At 43.4% G+C, this 20582-nt stretch overlaps 1 protein-coding gene across 5 annotated transcripts in view; it reads right to left on the bottom strand.

Moving 5' to 3' along the window:
• The window catches only part of LOC138259714 (leucine-rich repeat and fibronectin type III domain-containing protein 1-like protein), a 3031897-nt gene extending 3015324 nt beyond the window's left edge, over nt 1-16573 (bottom strand). For 3 of the 5 annotated variants that reach the window (XM_069207608.1, XM_069207606.1, XM_069207609.1), the window contains exon 1: nt 15113-16573. The gene's annotated coding sequence lies outside the window, so the exon portion shown is untranslated. The remainder of the gene's footprint in view (nt 1-15112) is intronic. The other 2 variants (XM_069207605.1, XM_069207607.1) reach the window with 2 other exon arrangements.
• Between the last annotated feature and the right edge of the window lie 4009 nt (nt 16574-20582).

The raw sequence follows: 20582 nt of genomic DNA, 5'->3' as shown, positions 1-20582 counted from the left end.
AAGTGAGGTATCTACAAAGTCAACCCAAGACTGGATATTGACCTTCTGGGTGTCCCTGAACTTCATCCTGCACTGCTCTGGGGTCACACCAAACTTCTTGGTTAAGCACCTCTTCATGCTGGGATAGCAATCTGCTTCCTCCCCCTCTACCGTCAGGAGCCTATCTCTCCCAGATAGTGGGACCAACTCCCTTAGGCATGAACCCCAATATTGGGGTTTAATCCTTCTCATTTGGAGTGCCCTCTCAAAGGCCTCCAACCACTTGTCTATGTCATCCCACTCTACATAAGCAGGAACAACTGACTTGGGTAACCTGGAGCAGAACACCCCCACCCATGGACACCTCAACTTCTCTGTCGCTACCATCTCTCTGTTCAATCTTTGCCCACTTCTTCTTCTCTAGGGCCCACTTCCTTGTCTCCACAGCTATGAGGGCTACCTGGGGCTCAATTTCCCTTTCCCTGAGGTCCAGTTCTGCTTCCTCTTGGTCTGATGCCACAGACCCTCCTCTCCCACTAGCTCTGGATCGTGCCCTAGATGCTGAAATCACAGTTAAGCAATCATCGTGCTCCTCCTGGAGGTTGGAGAGGACATCTTCCCTCTCCCTTCCTACCTCTGACGCTTTCTTTGCCTCCATCTTCACTGCCCAGGCTTCAAGGGACATCACCATCACAGTCTTCCTAAGATTGTTAGCAGCAGGTAATTCCCTCTTTCTTCACAACACCCTAAGCTCAGCTGCAGTGAGTGTGGATAAGCTAGCCAGATCAAGCTCCATGGTCTCCCTTATGTTTTGTGTCATTTAAAAAAAGCTCACAAACACAAATGATGGACGGAATGTGGAACCAGTCAAACGTTCACCCCCGGTCACAGATCTGGCTTAAATCCATCAATTATTTTGCTCACCATGACACCGCAGTTTGGACCTAGCCTTATGCAAATCAGTCTTGACCCTGTTCCCCATGGCAAAAGTCCAGCCCCCACTACCAGGGCAAGTTCTCCCTGGACCAGAAACAAGCATCCTGGGACCAGTTTCAGAGTATCACCCTTCATCTTCCAGGCTGGCTTGAATCCAGGGGCACCGTGATCCCGGGACCCACGTCTGGGCATACCCGGTGCACTTATGGCGACAAAAGCAAACAAACACAAATGATGGACGGAATCCGGAACCAATGAAACATTCACCCCAGTCACAGATCTGGGTTAAATCCATCAATTCTTTTGCTCACCATGCCACCTCAGTTTGGACCCAGCCATATGCAAATTAGTCTTGACCCTGTTCCCCATGGGAACAGTCCAACCCGAACTGCCAGACCAGGTACTCCCTTGACCAGAAACAAGTATCCTGGGGCCAGTTTCGGGGTATCACTGAAAAATGGGGGCAAAAAGTTAGGCGGACATCTGTAATTAGCCCTGTTTTTTCAGAGGAGGGTAACGCTGACACAAACGGCCTTTAAAAATAATCAATGTATCTCCAGGTGTTCTCTAATAGGGAACCTTTAGCAGATACAAGAGGTCTTTTGGGGGGATTTTTTGCATCCTTATATAGCTTGAGGAGCAAATACAGATTAATGGCAGTCCTAGGTTTCTCACATTTCAGAAAATAATATTCCTCCCATTCAATCAAACTTTTATCCTTCCAGTCAGTAAGCATCTCAAAATAAATGTATTCAGCTTTCTAAACATTAGAACAAGGGAAAGGAACTGATCAAATATTAGTAGTATCACTGATCTTATCATTCGTTATGTAGACATGTTAATCAGTATGCATGAATTGGAAGAGGAGGAAGCTATATCTGAATACACCAATGGTCCCACAGATTTGTTATACAAGTTAGGGATCTTATACCACATGTCTTATCATACTAAATTTAAAGCTACATCCAATTTTGTACTACAAATGCCCCATGATGCTATTGAAATCTTTCATGAGCAGACCATAAGAGACCTCAAGAAACTCAGATATCACCAACAGTACAGGTCCTCAAATACCTCTAGGGAATACAGATCCTATAGTCACAGGAACTGTTAAGGCATGAGGACCAATATGATTTGTCTGATTCTGAGGAACTGTCATTCCTACACTTTGTCCTGACAAGACAGTACTAAAACTTTGTCCTGTTTGAGTCAGCAAAATATTTCATATTGACCACCCTGGATTGAACATTTGCACAGATTAGTTCAGAATAAAATTTGGCACAGGCAGATTCACATAAGGTGCCTGCACCAACTGGTTCACATTAGGGCTTGGCATACTCTGATTCACAATAGGCAGGACTGTGGTAAAACTCTGAACTGGTTGATTCACTTTAGGAATTTGTATCACTGAATTCACAGTTATGCCTGGTTCTATCATATTCAGGATCTATGCAATTGGAGCAGTAGGTACATTCAGGGTTACATTTTGTGTAGCTTTACTTCTTGCTCCTACCCCACAGAATAGTATGGAGGAGGAAGATTTAACAAAATCTGATTTATAAATTCATCATCTGAGACACTCTCATATGTCACTGTCTTTTTATCTTGAAAAAGCCTTTTTTGACTTCCCTATATCGTTGGCACCGGTTGACAAATCTTAACAAAACCTTTTTTAAAAAAGTACAGTCATGTCAGCTGCTGTTTGGAAACTTTCAGGGTGATCTGTCAAGGGGGGGGTGAGAAAAAGGGGTGCCTGAAATGTTTTTTCCCCAAGCATTTTTCCAAGAGGGACTTTGAAGAGCAATAGTGCCTGAACCACAGGACAGAGATGCACCAAATTTTGCAGAAAGGTAACTTTTGGTCCAGAAAGTGACCCTTTTGTTATTTGGTGTAAATCCATTCAGTACTTTTTGAGAAATTAAAAAAAATGCAAATTTGTATTTATTTTAGGGACGCGAAGGCTCCGCAAACCCTCCCGATTTTGTGCTGAGATCTGAATGGCTGCCAATCCTTCAAAAAGGAAATATTGGCAACCATCATAGGACTCGGTTTCCGCCAAGTGCTTGAAAAATTGCCAGGACAGAGCTCTGGTGCTGGGGTCCCACTGAAAAAAAACAAGCTCTGTCTCCCACCCTTGGTTCATAAACAGTCCCAGGGTGGGCCAGGTCCTAGGGGCAATTACATTTCACATGGGGGGGCCGACCGACCCCCTTGCAGCCCTGGGACTGCCACCTTTTCGAGCTTTGACCAAAATGGATGTGGGGGACTGCCCCCCCCCCACAACCCCAGGGACCACCACCTCTCTAGGGCATTGAACAAATATAAGGTGGGGGCCCTCGCCCCTTCATGGCCCCTGAATTCACTACCTCCCCAGGGCTTTAAACTAATATGATGCTGGGGCAGCGTGGCCCGCGCAGCCCCTGGGGACTGCCACCTCCCTGGGGTTTTAAAGTACTATGATGCTTGGGGCCCACACAGCCTCCCTGCAGCCTCAGATCACAACAGCTTCGCGGGGCTACAATAAAAGAGTGAAAGGGGCCTGTTTCGGACCCCGGAGCACCAGGGACCACCACCACCCTGGGGCCGGCTCCTGCTATGTCCCCGGGTGCCCACGCCCAAGACATAGCTGTTTGCTTTTGCTTGGTGGGAGCTGACAGCCCCACCAAGCAAAAGCAAACAAAGTCTGCTTTTTGACAGTGGTAGCTGTCAAACAGCTTCCGCTGGCAGAAAGCAGAGTTTTCATCTGTTTCCCTGCACATAAAAATGCATGTAGGAAAACAGATGAAAACATTGCTACCACAGGCAGGGAGTTGTTCTTTAAAGCAACTCTGTGCTTGTGGGAGTAACGCAAGCTCTCGCAGTATGCAGGGAGCTGGCTAGGACCTTGGAGGCCTTGTGGCTCCCTCTGTGGCCCAGTCACTATCTCTCTTTCTCTCTTCCATCCCAAAATGGGATGGAAGTGAGAGAGAGCATTACAGTAAGGAGTCACCATTGACCTAATAATTACAGCCACAGACCCTCACACTGAAAGTTAAAGGTTCTACTCCAGGTGTGTCTGTGGTCATTTTCCTTCTTTCATTTCTTTTACACTTGAAAAGTTTAAGGTTCCTAATGAAAAGTGACCTCACTCTTTATAATTGACAAATTGATTTTTCTTTTCAATTTGCCCCAAAATATCTAATTCTAAGTATACCATTCATCAAAGCCTAAAAACTCTCTATCTCTCTCCCTCTCAATCGCTTGCTCTCTCTCACTCTCTCTCTCAATTTCTCTTTTTCAATCTCTTTCTTCCACTCACACAACCACTCAGACCCTTACTTACCCATTCACGGACCCACTCAGACACTGCTGCACCCACCGACAGACCCACTTAGATCCTCCTGCCCACACTCACAGGCCCACTCAGACCCTCATGCTCACACTCACAGACCCACTCAGACTCTCACACACCCATTCACAGACTCACTTAAACCCTCATGCACCCACTCACAGACCCACACGGACACTGACATACCCACTAAAACACTGATGAACACACTCCCACACTTAGACAAGCACTCTCACACCCACTCTCACCCCCAGACACACTCTTTCACACTTGTTCTCACACCCAGAGAGACAGGTCGCGGTCAACTCCTGCCACACACAGCGTGGGATTTAGTGGTTAATGGAGTTGCCCGCAGGGTCTGGCCACATGCCAACCCACAGCTCAAGGTTGGGTGCTAATATGGGGTTGGCCCTTTGCCATGCACAGCTGTGGATGGATTAATGTACAGTAATGAAAATTACTATATGTTAAAGGAAACAGAGAAATTTACTGAAAAAAACAAAAGTTACAAGGACGTTATAGCTAGGAAATAGATTTTTTAATAGAAATTCACTTAAAAAAACAAAGGTAAAAGGAGTGTTATAATAAGGCTGTTGACATCCTCGACATTTCGTTTGGTTTTTGTGATGCTTACAAGATACATACATTAAACTTTCTATATTCCTGTTGCATCAATGTTCTTGTGAGGGTGTGTATAATAACTCATGTATAGTTTTCACGTTTTATATACAATACTAATCAGATAGGTTGTTTGTTCCATTAACCATTGTGTTTTTATTCTTTATCTGAACTAGAATAAAGAAATATTTTTTGTGAGCTGTAAATAACCTGAAAGCCATTCTGACTGCATAAAAATTAAATAAACAATACATTTGCTCTTCAAACTCCATCTTATGTTATATACGAATGTAACTCTACCCTGTCAAAAACTAAAAGGTTAAGTAACTTGATACCGAAGTCATTCTTTCACATAGTTTTGAAGACAAAAATAATGTACAGAACTCTTAGTTGGAATAACTCCAATTCAGGTGAAAAGAAGACCCAATACAGTACTTTGTGGCGTATTTCCAGAGATCCATAATTCAAAGGGCATCTATGTTGTCTCCTTCTCTAGTTTCCTGAAAGATCCCCCTTTGAAATATTAAGAACGGTGTAACCCAATGGTTGTTAACATTAATAATTTGCTTTCATTCGGCCTCTTGATGGAATTGTGCATTGTCATCTTCACGAGGACGAACAACTGCAACTAGTTCCTCTTTCAGAAGGTATAGTGAGTGGTAACATATATACTACAGCAAGTCTATTCTTTACCAGTTTCCACAAACAGCGGAAAGGAACACAAATTGTGGAATTTATGAATGAGGTATGTAGAATGTTTTGAGGTGTTTGTAACTGGTCTTAGGCGATTCTTCTTTATTTTCAAATAAATTACCTTGGAATAGTTTAGTCTGTAAATGATTACACTTGATGCACCAGGTCTGAACTATTAAAAGCATGTTTTGCTTTATTTTAAGACCATCCTCCTTGCAGCATTGACCTCACCAGGTGATCTATAGGTATGACCACGTACCTCTGCATACATACCTGTGGGGCCCTAACGGCTTACTTTATGTGTTCTTCTTTATTTCTCTCTGGCAGAGATGTCTACACTTTTTCAAACATGAGCTTGGATTTTAAGTTTGTGCTATTGATTTCTTGACTTTGGCAAATTGACAGGGGCATGTACAAGTTAGCTGTGAATTATTTACATGTTAAATTGTGAATAATTAGCATGACATAAATAAGACAACAATTAGATTTAATAGATCTAAAGTGATGAAATCTAAATACACATCAAACAATGATGCCTTCTCTAAACGTAATTTGGGTTAAGGAAATATCCATACTAATTTAGTTGGTACATAGCATGGGATAATTTAGGTTGAAGAAAACATTCTGCTACATCCGTTTCACAATGAAACAAACTCATTTCTGATTAGAGTTCTAAATATATGAAGATTTGTTTTTAGGGCTAACCATACATAAGCTCTTCTCTTTGCAATCATTATCTTCTTTGGAAATTATTTCCGTAGTTCAACATATCACAACAACACACAATCCATGGTACAAGAAACAAAAATGTAACAAAACCCACAATCACACAATATGTCTGTTGATTTGGTAGGGACGCGCGTTCTACAGCCTTAATGTCTAGTCAATAAACTCACAATCATGAGCACACCATTTCTATGGTCAGCCCTGTTAAAGAAGATATTTTGAAGGGGCAGCATTACAAGCAAAACAGGGAAAATGTTTGTCAATTGTAATGGGGTACTCTGCTAGTTGTGATATGATTATGTGACAACATTTACTGAAAATTATTTTTAAAAGTATGTAGGATTGATAGTACTTCTAAGGTATGGCCTCAAACATTAAAAACTATGCAATCTATTCACAACTAGCCTAGGATGTGACAGTAAGGTTTGGGACAAGAGTGTCAAATATGTCTTAAAACGGTGACCAGTAACGTGGGAGACATGCTCTAAAGGTTGTGACGTGGATGTTCCGACTCAATAATGGCTGCTTTTCACTTTGTCCCTTTACCATCCATTTTCTGGGGGGAAAAAGTATGTTTTTTTCACTGATAATAGCACGGTTTCCGATATGAGGTTTAAAATATGGCTATATAGGGGCCCCTTTTGACATATTTAAGTATAAATATACTGTTGTGCATTAGGCACACACACCTTCAAACACTCCAAATCGATAAGCAAACTTTATAAAGATTCACTGCTGCCAAACGCACCAGATTCCCCACCAACAGCAGAGTGGCCCCATATAAACAACCTACTCTAAAATGTATTTTTTTCCTCCTGCTTTTCTAGGAAAAGCAACAAGCAGCGGTAGTCCTTATTGCACGTTATAGACATACAAAAGGTGTTTTGACAAAATGAAGCAGAAATGGTCTTTTTTATCCTTATTATGGGGAGAGACCAGAGATTTGACTGTTAACACTCCTTTTCGGAGGCAAACAAAAACATACTAAAAACTGGATTTCACCTGTAACTCTGGTGTCATGACTTCAAGTACATACATTTGGAACAACGTCATTGAGCATTCAATTGGCACTACGTTATGATCCGCTAAATCACGCTATGAAAGCAAGCAAGACAGTACTGGGTTTACCAAAAAAAAGCCTTCATTGATCATCTTAGTTTAGCAAAACACATTAAAGCGCTGAACTCTGCGTCTCTGTTACAAGTAAGTTCCATTGCAGACAGCAAGGTGAGAGTCAATGATGTTTGGCTCTAGTATACCATATTCTCTGTAACAGCCTTGTAAGCCCTGAGTAGCACTGAATGCATGCAACAGACACAAGCAAAGAATGATTCGAATACAAGCTGCTAAAACCCACACTATGCAGGTCTTGGTAGAATACGCAGAATGAAAGAGAAAACACTAGGGGGGATAAACGTTTAATTTATGACGAATGTGTTCGAACTAGCTATTGTGCAATCTGCTCATCTGATGTCTCCTTATTCCTAAAAGAATCACAATGGAGAGGTAATTTGTGTAGTTGAAACCAACTGGATTCAGAACTCCTTTAATTATGTCATAAATTCTATTTACTAAGAGAGCACAATTCATGGAGCACTTTAAGGCAGTGAGGGCCTGTCCTACTCACAGATATAGAGGCATATTTAAGAGCCCCTAGTGCCTCCTTGCTTCAAATCAGGGCCATTTATTTTTACACTAGTGTGGCCTAATGAGGCCAAAATCTCTGAGCCAAATTTACAAAGTGTCGCAATGCATGCAATGCGCCACTTTGTAACCCTTTGCGCTACATTATGCCACCCCAGGCATAATGTATGCAAAGGGGGCGTTCCCCCGTTAAGGGGGGGAGGAGCAAAAAAATAGTGCAAAAAAATCTAAGAGATTTCTTTGCTTCATTTTTTTCTGCACTTTTAATGCCTGCTCAGAGCAGGTGTTAAAAGGAGGCACACCATTGTTTACAATGGGCCTCAATGGGCTTTGCAGGATTAGCATCAACATTTTTTACGCTAATCCTGCAAAGCTCCAAACTAGTATAAAAAATGTTGATGCTAGTTCCCTAACTACTGCCATGGTGTGCCATATCTTAGATACGGCGCACACATAGTAGCGTGAGATGAGCGCTAAGGGCTGCAAGAAAAATGGTACAGCACTGGGTGCAGCACCACTTTTCTTAAATCTGGCCCATAGTTTCTACTTTTCTGCTAAAGAGGCACATACCCTTCCTAAGGTTATTCTTTTCAAAGCAGAGGGAGTGCTGCACCCTCGCCACAACAGCTTTACCCCTGACCCCCAAGTTATTGAAGCATCACCAAAATGGGATTTTTATCCAGAAACTGCAAGCGTAAAATGTGACGACTAATACTGTTAAAACATATTTGAAGGACTGAGAATGGGATCATAAATGAATTGGTAGGGTCTTTTTAATTTGGTAGAATGTGGATAGGGTCCCAAAATCCCCTCTTCAAGCCCCTTTGGAAGTCTTAGATTCTCATAGCTGCCATAACGTTCCTCCATATGTAGTTAAAAAGCACTGATAGAGAGCAGAAGAAGGCAGAAGAATTAACTACTCAAAAGATAGTCTTTGAAAGATATGCAGAAGCTGGATAATTTATTGTATGCAGCTATTAGGAGTTACCAGTCCCAATGGAATTCCTAATGTTCCTAGAATACCATTCCCAGGGTATTTCATCACAGAAATTGACTAAGCGAACCTTTGGAAGAAACATGCAGGGATTGGCACAGTATGTCGAAATCCAATGTGTTATTCACCAACAGTATGAAATGGATGCCCACCACCCTCTGGAATTACCGGCAACCCTTGGGTCAGGAGACTAATATATTAATTTTCGTGCTACTCATAAGTAGGGCCTAAATAGGCAAGCCCAGTTGTAAACATACCAAATGCTATGGTCCCCATGTGTGGTCTATTATTTAGTGCCTACGTTATTCTTACCACTGTTTAGTGTAGGAAAGGGCATAGCCCCTCTCTTCAAACTGGCAGAGCTCTGGTGGAAGACTTGCAGTATCAACCAGTCGTAGAGGTCTCTGGAGGTTGGCACCAGAAATTAGACTTCAGTGTAAGACAGAAACATGAAGGATCTTGGGAAGGCCAGAAGGGTGTCACAACCAGAGCTGGCGTAAAGGATTACCTGGATGAGTGAGCCCATATATCAATTGACACCTTGGGGTTTGCTACGGAGTTTTGGAAGTAGAAAAGTTTCCAAACAAAACAAAATATGCACCGTGTCATTTTATGGAGCTTTTTGCTGAGGTTAAAACCATTTCTTGAGGCTTTACTTACTCGTTTAGAATTTTGCAGTCACTATTGTAAATGTTCATCCCTGCTGAACCTGAAAGAAGGGCTATCACTTGTAATGTTACATCAAAAAAAAACAATGTTAACAACACTAAAGGTGAAGTCTACATGAATACTTCCTACAACCATTTTCTGCTATTTTAATTCGCCTGTTAGAGGACAGCTGCACATTATTTCTATTGTCAAAATTGTATACTGTTACCTCTAGGCTGCATCACACTAGGATAGAAAGTAGTCCTGGGAACACCATTAAAATTGGCTCTCATCAGTGAATCAGATATCTTTAAAAAATATGCCTATGTTTGCTAATTGGAGCACTTTTAAGCTTGTAAATTCAAGCTGTATAAATATTTTGCAAAGTAAGGGGGAGTGCATGGATTTGAGCTTGATGCATGAATGTTTGTTTTCATTTCACAGAAATCAGAAGACCTCCAGCAGACCATAAAACAGGTCCGCAAACAGCCACAAAAACGGGCCGCACACTGACCTGTCAGACCTGGCCGTCCTGCACTTCCTGATTGCCCTAGGGCAGCCTGTTTGACCTTGCCTCTAGGCTCAAAAGCAATCTTTAATATAACATCTGTGGCATTATATTTCAAAAACCCGCTTTGCAACAAACAAGTAGTTTAAACAAACTCATTTAAAGATTTGTGCTATTGGATAATAATATCAAGGTTTGTGGCTCTTTTAAAATTGCATCGGGCAAATAGGATAAGCACCATCACTACCCAACTTCTCCATGAACACATTTTCAATTACATAATTAAAAATCAGTTTTTACAAGATTATTTAAATAGGGAGCGTCTTAATTTTTGTTCGCATGTGTGTAGCAGAGTTAATCTGCACACATAATCACTCAGTGTTTCTCACTTTCTGACTCTAGACACCTTTGTACAGCTACAAAACAATTCCTCTCGGATTTTTCATTGCCATTTCTAAAACATTGTCCTAAGCTTTAACTCAAGTATTGATTGTTGGAGGAATGTCATGTGTTCTGACATCTTGCATTACATTAAAGTCAAGACGTGACCAGTCAGCATTGTAATGACATGTTTCAAAAAAGTCAGCCACATTTACAAAACTTGTCTAAAAAAAAAAAAAAAAAAAAACTGAACGTCTTCATTAACATGCTCCTGCTAGGACACTCCAACCGCTTGTGTAATAAGAGTTACCTCTGTTAATTGGAAATCATCGGGATCTACCAATATTATTAGTGTTGTAAAAGTGACCACATCAGATAAGATTACATTATTAACCACTGTGTCCAAGATTATCAGCAGTGATCATCTCAGTGCATCAGGAGGGTTGTCAACAGTAATTTAAAAAAGGCTATGTCAATTCGGAATGCCTATGCTTAGATAATACATGCTAGCTTCAGCTGCAGTGCCCCTGGCACAAATGTAATCATTTTAGTAAAAAGTCTCCGCACATGATTTAGCATTCAAAAAATCACCTTTAAATATATGTTGGAAATTCGGTCCTTTTTCTCCAAACATCAACTTATGAGTTATGTGAATACGCACATACTTGTCTTAGAATACACAATATTGTCATACATATGTTCATTTAACAAACAAAAATTTCCAGTTTAGAAGGCTGGAATGCACACAGGAGAGCTATCAGTAGCTCACAAGCTAATCGATGGAAAAGCCTGTGCTAGGGTATAAGGTAGAATGCTTTTCATCTTTCAATAAGAAAAATATGTAACTGTTAGCAGTGCATTCAATCATTTGGTTAGTCTGTGATAGTTCCCATTGTTTAACAACTTAATCATTTTGGTTCGCCTTTATTTGTCCTCACTGTTTTACGATTATGGAGATTTGCACAAGATTACACTATTTGGTCAACTGAAGAACGCTGGAAAGAAAGCAGGTCCTTCGGTTCCAACCAACAGTCTTGCAATTTGACTCCTTCCTCTCTAATACAACTTCATTACTGAACTCGTTTACTAAAAGAAGCATGGGACACACATGAGGATGTCGTAATTCGAGCAGAACCACACAATATGATCAACATGAGTCTAGAACACTGATTCCCTGGGCACACTATCAATAACACCCACTTCCCCATAGTGACTCCAAATACAGCTTTATCACTGATCATTCACTAATCCAAGCTTATTGAAACATCCTTCTCTGTGTTCTGTAATGTTCCATGAGTGGAACCTGCAGGGAAAGCTGTATGGTTCTGGTCTCCGGGCGGCTGAACATGGGCCTTGGGGCATGGTTGGGCCATGCTTAGCTCTGTAACTAAAGTCCACACAAACAGAATCAGGTCAATACTTACATTGAACAATACTTGGAAAATGATGGACCGTCTCCTAAAGATAGATTTACATAATCATGTCTGGCATGGAAATGATAACTATGCAGCAACTCTGTTTAAGGTGAAAGGTTGGGCACGAGTTAGCAAAGGCGGGTAACTCCAGTCACGTCTGTATCACATGACCTGAAAAGAGGTTCACCGCAGTGGGAAAGCCTGGCCCAAACCTGCTCCTCAAGTCCTGCATTACGAGCAGTGCCTCTGAGGAGAAATTAAACGAAGTGTAAGTAATTCGGTTATTATCCTCCCATGAGCGTGGAAGCACCAGCTCTCAACATTAGTTCGTTTTTCAGTGGGGCGGCTACCGCCACGTGTTGTGGTCTGCAAGTGTGGGCGCGTTTCATAAACTAGAGCGCTTGTTTAGAGTTCCTGAGGGATTCAGTCGCATTCAAATCTAAAAGCTTGTGTAAACATGTTTTTTCAGCCACATGGTGTGTGTTTAACTGATATGTTTCTTTATGGAGCTGCATTTACACTTCAGCGATTCACATTGCGCCTTGTTCCCTATGGAAATAATTATTGATTTAAAAGAGAGACTACGGGTAAAATGGCTGATATATGATCTGGCGGTGGTTTTCGTAGGAGAGAGCAGGTGTAGTCTCAGCCTATTGTTGGTGCTCGTGCCTGAAGCAGGACTACAAGGAATGGCTCCTTCGGTGCCGCCTCCCGGGCTATCGAGGGCTTCTCGAGCACTTTTCCCACACTAATCAAAGGGCCATTTTTGAGTCCACGGCATGGCCTTCTGGGAGAAGGTACAAAGGTATGGCATTGAGCTGTTGTGTCATTGCTAACGCAAAAAATCCAAGGCCAGAAAATTATTTTGGTGATAAACCACGCCTACCCGAGGTTCTGTTATTAACCAATGGCACTCAAAGTGCACCTGGGGTTTCGGAACTGGGACCAGCAGGCTGAACCAATACCATCATTTTATCATTTACACAGCACGCGCCAAGAAGTGGATTTTTTTTATTTAAACAGGTAATAGGAGTTTCGGTTTAGCCAACGAAATAGTATTTTTGGGAGGAAAAGTTGAATGAGTGGGCCCTTCCGAGCCTGTGACAGAGTGGTTACACATTTGTTTACAATGAGGCACTCAAGGCACTAAGCTACAATACCCTCTGACTATTTCCACCCAACCATTGTTTTAAAAAAAAAATCGATTGCACATAGTTGATTTAAAATACAAATATGGGGTAGCAAGACAAAATGTTACCTCACTGGTTGCAGAATGTTGTATGCCAATGAAGCACTTCACATAGAACACGGCCCTGCCCAATTTAGTATACCTGGATTGGTTGCTCGAGAAATCAGTCTATTATTTCTATTTGCTTATGTGCCACTTTCTTACAATTATCTACATTTGTCTGTTGTTGTTGGAAAATTGTGATTAATAATGCCCAATCTCAGTTTGCTAACAGTTGTGTACCTAATAGTGGTCCCCCAACTCTTTGGGCTGGTCCCGCCTACATTGGTAGTCGACCTTATTCAGCATGCATTGCTTTGATTGACAACCGCAGTGATTTGCATCAAATGACAAGTGCTATGCATAATCCTAGTCTCCAGTACATGTAAGGGGGGAGCGGTACAGCCACGCTTCCAGTGAATAGCACTGGGAGGGGCTGTGGGATACTGCGCCGTGGTATACAGTATATAATGGGACAGGAGACCCAAGGTAGATTGCAAGAGCCACAGGAGATGTTTAAGTGTTAAAACAATAACTTGCGTCAAGTGCCACTTTGTCAAGCAAGTGCCAAAAATTAGGATATTAACATAAACCACATATTTATAGCTCTGAACTCCGCTCACCATTCGCAAAATTGGGCATTCTCTGATCATGTAGAATTGTGGTGCGAGTAATCGTGATGTCTCAAGTACAAAGGCAACGTGGAAAAAGCGTATTAACATATTAAAGTTAAAAAAAAATCCTTCATGTATTTGGACGGCAACAAGATCGGGGCGAGTGCGGTCCTATGTTAATCGTGAATCTAAAACAGGAAGGTCTAGTTCCGCCTCCTCCAGTTTGATCACAATGTGTGATCCTGGGCAAAACATGTTGCTCTCCAGTTCCCTCTGCTGACATAATTTATAACACAGAGAAACAAAGTAAAAACAAGTATTTCGTGCTAGTGACAGTTAAATGTGCCAAATATTGATTCATTTTAACACAAAAATAAATGTTACGTCATTACGTCCCACCATTGTGTACCGACGTCTTTTGGAGATGACCCCCAGCCCGCCCCTGTCTTCCTGCAGGTGTTCAGGGAGTAGCCAGGCTCATAAATTCTACTGCTGAAGCCGCCTCTCACAATGACAGCGCAATTCATCGCCTTCAGCAAGCGCAGGTCCGTCACACCTTGGCACGCTACCCGCCCTGCCGGCTGTACAACGCGTCCTCCATTGCTAGATTGCAACATGCGAGCTCTGCTTTGGAAGGGAAGCACTGCAATGATCGGTTGCGTGTTGGAGCACGTGATGGCATTGCTGTCTGGGATCAGAATCTTGGAAAGAGCCGGCCCATATGCTCACATGTTGGTTCAGGAAAAACGTTTTCTAATTTGTGTCACATTTTCCAACCCGGATTATAAATGCAACTCGCCCCCCCCCTCCCTTCCTTACACACAAACATCACCCTTAAGCGCTGTGATATCACAGCGAGTTTATGCAGTGTCCCTGACCACAGTGGCGAGGCTCTGTGACAATTTGAAATACTTTGTGCGCGAGCTTGTGTCTTTCGGAGAGGGAGAATGCGCATGTGAGAGTGCGTGTGCGCTTGAGTGTAATTACATGTGTCTGAGCGTGTTCATGTATGCATGTGCAAGCTCGAGTGTGTCCCTGTATGTGCGTGCAGGCAATGGCCTGATGACACACTGCACATTTCATTGGCAGAAAACCGCTATCTTTGCGAGGCAACTTCAAATGTTCAAATGCCCTTTGGATTTTTGAAACTGCGCTAAGGCGTAGGTATAGGTGTACATATTTGTAAGAATTCAGCGTGCCTTAGTCACAAAGTGGTGCCAGCGCACTCCACCCCTTGCCACCTATAAATATTTTACATCTGCAACGCCCTATTTGACTAGTCCCCTCTGCTATTGCATTTTGGGTCCCACACTCAAGTTTCAGGGCGAGGGCATTCATCTCTGACTAACCTACATCAACACTAGAGACAATCGGATGTCCTGCAGGGATATGCACGTTACCTGAAGGTGGAGAGCGAGCTGCGCTGCCAATGGCCACAGGCTTCCAAACAGCTGACAATCCCATCCATATGTGCTGTGGACCCGTGCTTGTCTTGACTAAAAAGTACAGTTGAGAAAATGAAGTAAGGGCGCATTCGTCGCCAGGAGGCAGGTGCCAAACTGCCTCTCCTTGGTTGAGGAAGTGGTGAGGAAAGTCTAGGACTAGGGCAGCAGGGCGGGCAGACCGAGAGGTCTGGTGCTGCCACAGCACCCGATACCAACTCACTCCTTGTTCCAAGGCAGTCGTGCTCTGTAAACTGTAGAAAACACATCCGCGTTCTCACCCTCTTCCTCAATTATAAAAAAGGAAAGCAAAAAACATATATCCTGAAGAAAGGTGAGCACAAGGCTGTCACATCTGTATCAACACAAATCCAACCGCGCTTGCCTGCGTCTCCATGCCAAACGGGGGGTCGGTAATCCAATGTCACAAGCGAACCTCTGCTTCTCCACAGAGGTGAAAACAGTAACTAGAAAGGTACGGGCGCCCTGGAAAGGGAGCTTGGGAGAGACATCCACAGTGTTTCAGGTCTTGGCTAGATGCTGGCTCCAGGTGCCCCTGCGGTGAGCCGCATCCGATCCTGCCACTAAAGCCAAAAAGGGAACGGTCTCCGGGATGTGATGGAAAGACGTAGAAAGATAGGTTGGCGGCCGGCCCCGGGTTCAGGAGGGTGCCACAGCCGCCGCTGCACACATTCAGCGCAGCCCGCTGCTTTCTGCTGAGATCAGAGTCTGGTGGAAATTAAGAAGGTAGAAAAAAAAATCACGCAGAACTGATGACTGAGCCGGGAGCCCAGCAGAGGGAGCTCAGGTTTGCATGCAGTAATCACCTGACTTCCACCCTCTGCTATCAGCTGTCAGGGATGTCTGAAAAGCAAGAATCACCAGTGATGTGGTTTTCCCTCTTGCAAAGGTGGTCAAAGTACGACTCCCTTCTGTCTGGTTCTCCGAGGGTGCGCGGCGCTTCAGAAACCAGCTCGGATCAGCACCACGGACAGCAGCGCGCAAGAGCTCGTTCTCAGCTTTGTAGTCTTCTTTTAAGCAAGGCGTTTTGTTTGTAACCACATGGAAAGGGCAACGAGGTGGATGCTTCTGAAGGCTAAATAGACGTGAAAAAGAAAAACAGGGCACGGCAGAGCAACCCACTGTGAATCTGGAGCAGCTCTGCACATTTCCCTCGCGGCTCCTGCTATATTCAGTTGTTCATCCGCGGCAGAGGCTAACCCACATACACAAAACCCTCCCTTCTTCCAAGGTTGATGCCCAGGGCCTCCTGATATTGCTTGCACTTTTATTGATAATAGAATGAGGATCCTGCACGCCCGAAAACCTTACGCTCTCCAAGACAGCCTAGACCTGTCCAGGCTGCTTGCTGAAGGCGCCGGCAGGAGGCTCAGACACCATACCAGCAGCTACCACTGTGGCAGGACTAGGGGGCGTGACGAGAATTTAAAGTCACAGGGCCTTTCTGTTGAGCCGCTGCCGCCTTTATGGTCTGAGACCTAACCGGGATCCGTCTACCTCAAATGCGTTATCTCATAACTGTGCTTGTTTATCTTTATGACGGAAGTACTTCAGGCTCTATTGAGGGATTTCGGTTGTAACAGAAAGTGTGATAGATAATAATACATTAATCAGTTAACACTTATTTAATTTTGTTTGAGTTTTTACCAAATGAAGCGATTGTGTAGTTGGCAGAATATTTGCTATACGAGGAGCATTTGCACCTAATAGTGCTCTTGGTAATGAAATGTGCAAAATTACAAAGTTCCAATGTATATCATTTGCATAGCGCCCCACATCTCTTGTGAGGCATCAAAGGATATCATGGGAGATGAGTCAGAGAAGCATTGCACGCGGTTCAGCGGTAGAAAATGGCCTTATAGAGTGGCCTTTATAGAAATAATTTTGGTGGTGTTCTGAAATTCGAAATAAGGAATACAAAAGAGGGATGTAATGTTTGAGTTAATATCAGCCACTGGTAATTACTTGGACCGCATCCCAATCCTCTGTCTTTTTGCCCACTAGCCAGCCTCAGCCTATGTTCAGTCATGTTAAAATCAGGTTTGGGACCTGCTCCTGTAGGAACAATCCAGCCTGAACAGCGGAGCCAGGGCCTCCCTGAACTGAAACATAAACCATCCAGGATCCACTTTGCCCCTATTATTCCTCATCAGCCGGATATAGCTTGGTTCCACTGGCACAGCGTGCACAGGACCCACAACTGGGCAAAAGTGTCCCGCTAAGGATGTTTCGCTGAATGATACCAACAAGTGATTAATTGAATGCTTGAATTACCACATCAGATTAAACTAAGCAATAGGAAAATCAGTCTTGATCCTGCTTCCATACAACAGTTCTGCCCAAAAAGCCAAGCCTGGTCTTCTCAGAAATGAAAAAAAAAGCAGCTTAAGACTGGTTTCAGCCCAATTCGTCATCTTTAGTCAGGTGCAGCTTTTTTCCAGTGGCACAATGAGCACAGGTGCATGTTTGGGCACTCTTTTTACACGTAGGGCGTCACATTAAGGAATACAAACAAATAATGACAGGAAGGTTTGAATTAGTCTCAGCCACTGGTAATTACTCAGGGCCACATTCTAGTCCATTACTGTTTTGCCTACTATGCCACCTCAGTTTAGACTCACCCATAAGCAAATCAGTCTTGATCCTGCTCCAATAGGAACAGTCGAGCCCAAATTGCCAAGCCAGGTCCTCTCTGAACCAGAGCACAATCAACATAATACAGGTTTCAGCCTACTAGGGTCTCGTCATCAGGGTGCAGCTTGGTTCCAATGACACAGTGAGCATGCCCCCCCCCCCAATCTGGGCATACCCCTCGCACTTAAAGTGTCACACTAAGAAAAACAATAAAAAAGTGATTGGTGGAATGCTAGAATTAACCCCAGTCACTGGTTATTACTCAAGGAAATCCCCAAGTCCATATTTTTGTGGCCACCATGCCACCTCAAATTAGACCCAGACGTAGCAATTCACCCTTTGTCAGACTCTTATAGGAACAGTCTAGCATGAATTGTCAAGCTAGGTCTTGTCTGAATTATCAAAGATATAATCGCTACTCCTGCTGCTTCCAGCATCATTATCCCCTCAAAAGACCTTTGCAGCAAGCTCTCTGAATTCTTCAGTAACAAAATCACATCCATACACATCAGCTTCATCCCTCAACTAGACCCAGTCACTGTCACAACTGAACTTTCTATCACGACTGATGAACAAACCCTGACTTTGCAGCCTGCTGTCATTACAGGCAAAATTAATGCTACTATGAAAACTATCCAATCGGGGGCTCATCTGAACCTTGACCCACCATGCTTTCACCAAAATACTAAAACCCACCCTCAAAGCCTCCATCTACTCAGCACCATTTCCGGACACTTGGTCACATGCCACCATCAAATCCCTGCTTGAGAAATCATCCACTGACCCAACCATGCTTTCCAAATACAGACCCATCTACCTCCTACTCTAGCCAGTGTCTGCACATATGGAACCAGTAGAAGGACTGTAAGGCTGGATAGATGTTGTGGCAGAGGGATAATTATAGATGATGTCTGGCAGTTGTATTCTGGGTTCTATTCAATCTTCCTAGCAGGTGGCTATAGTCTTCGTAGCAGGCAGCTATAGACGATAGCTTCAAAGTATTGCACATTTCCACAGCCTAGGAGTATTGCACATTTTCATAGCCTATGAGTAACAGGAAAAAGACAATCCTGACCTGTACTTTGCGGAGAAGCTTAGATGATGGACTATGTATGATTTAGGATTTAGTTAGGGTAGAACGTGCTTTTTGATACTTGATTTGTCATGCTAGGAAAAAGCTTGGAGGTCATATTTGTGCTCAGATTTCTTACTTCTTTGGAGGTGATATATTATATTAGATATAACAGCCTAAAGGACCTTTCAGAGAAGTAGGATTAACCCAGTTTTTAGCCGTGCTTCCAAAACTTACATCATTGAGCCTCTGTATTAGCAAGATATAGTAAACCCTTGCTTTCCCCACTTAAGCTCTGATTGTAAGTGGGTACAATTTCTTGTAGAGATTCCCAGTGTCTGGAATTACTGTAATCGGCTTTACCTCCACATGGAATACCACCTATTACAATTTAGACCCCTTGAGAAAAACTATGCCGGAACGAACTTAGCATGTGGAAGACCATACAAGTAATTACCTTTCTGCAGTCAAACCCATGGGAAAGCAGCCAGCAATGTCAAGCAGTAGCAAAGAGCTGTCAAACTCCAGTAAAACATGCCACAAGTGTTTTTTGCCCGAAGCAGGAGGATTCAAAAGACATTCCGCTGGTCCCGAATACCGTGGTATTGTGGCGTTTGAGTACTACAACACTCTAGCTCTCGAATGCCAGCAAAAAGCTGCATTCAACACACAGTCACAATAGAAAGTTTATTAGACTGTTTTTAACATTTTGTGATTACACAAAAGGAGTGCGCCAGTGGCTCTATATTTATATGTATATATTCACTGAACTAACCAAAGGTTACAAAGTTATTATAGTTAGGAAATAGAATTAAAAAAAATAGAACTTCACTTAAAAAAACAAAGGTTACAGGGATGTTATAGGTAGGCTCACATTTTAAACATACAATACCATAGAAATTCACCTGTTATAGTCACAGTTATCTCAAGTAACCCCGCCATGCCAGTTATATGATCAATAATTTTACTGCAGATGTTACAGTGACATTATCAATGATGTTGTCAAAGATATCATAAGTGCCGCAATTTGTGGGGCAATTAGCAGTGCATGGGGCGGCCCTTTGTTTTTTTTAATGTATAGTAAATTCTCAATACTATACGTTAATCCAACCACCGCTGTGCATGGCCTCCAGCCTTGTTTGTCGGCAGTTGGCCACAGGGCCTGGCCTGTTTCCAAGCCCTGAGGCCAACTCCTTTTAAGCACCCAACCTTGCACCATGCACGGGCTTTGCCCGTACGTGGCAGGATTCGCTCGCAAGGCCTGACCTTCAGCCAGACCTTGTGACCAACCCCCTAACCACCCAACCCCACACTGCACACAGCTGTTTGGCTGTGTGCAGTGGGAGTTGACTGCAGCCTGTCCCTCTGCATGTGAGAATAGGTATAAAAGGGTGTATCTCAGGATGAGAGTAGGTGTGAGAGATTGTCTGGGTGAGAGAGTGCATTCATCAGTGTCTTAGTAGGTGTGACAGTGTCTGCTCAGGTCTGTGAGTGGGTGCATGAGGGTGTCAGTGTGTCTGTGAGTGGGTGCGTGAGAGTCTGAGGCCCTCATTCTGACCTTGGCGGGCGGCGGAGGCCGCCCGCCAAAGTCCCGCCGTCAGGTTACTGTTCCGCGGTCGAAAGACCGCAGCGGTAATTCGGACATTCCCGCTGGGCTGGCGGGCGGCCGCCTTCAGGCCGCCCGCCAGCCCAGCGGGAAAG

The sequence above is a fragment of the Pleurodeles waltl genome, chromosome 9, assembly GCF_031143425.1.
Source record: "Pleurodeles waltl isolate 20211129_DDA chromosome 9, aPleWal1.hap1.20221129, whole genome shotgun sequence".
Lineage (NCBI taxonomy): Eukaryota > Metazoa > Chordata > Amphibia > Caudata > Salamandridae > Pleurodeles > Pleurodeles waltl.
Note: the sequence above shows the minus strand (reverse complement) of the source record. Positions and strands in the feature narration are given on the sequence as shown.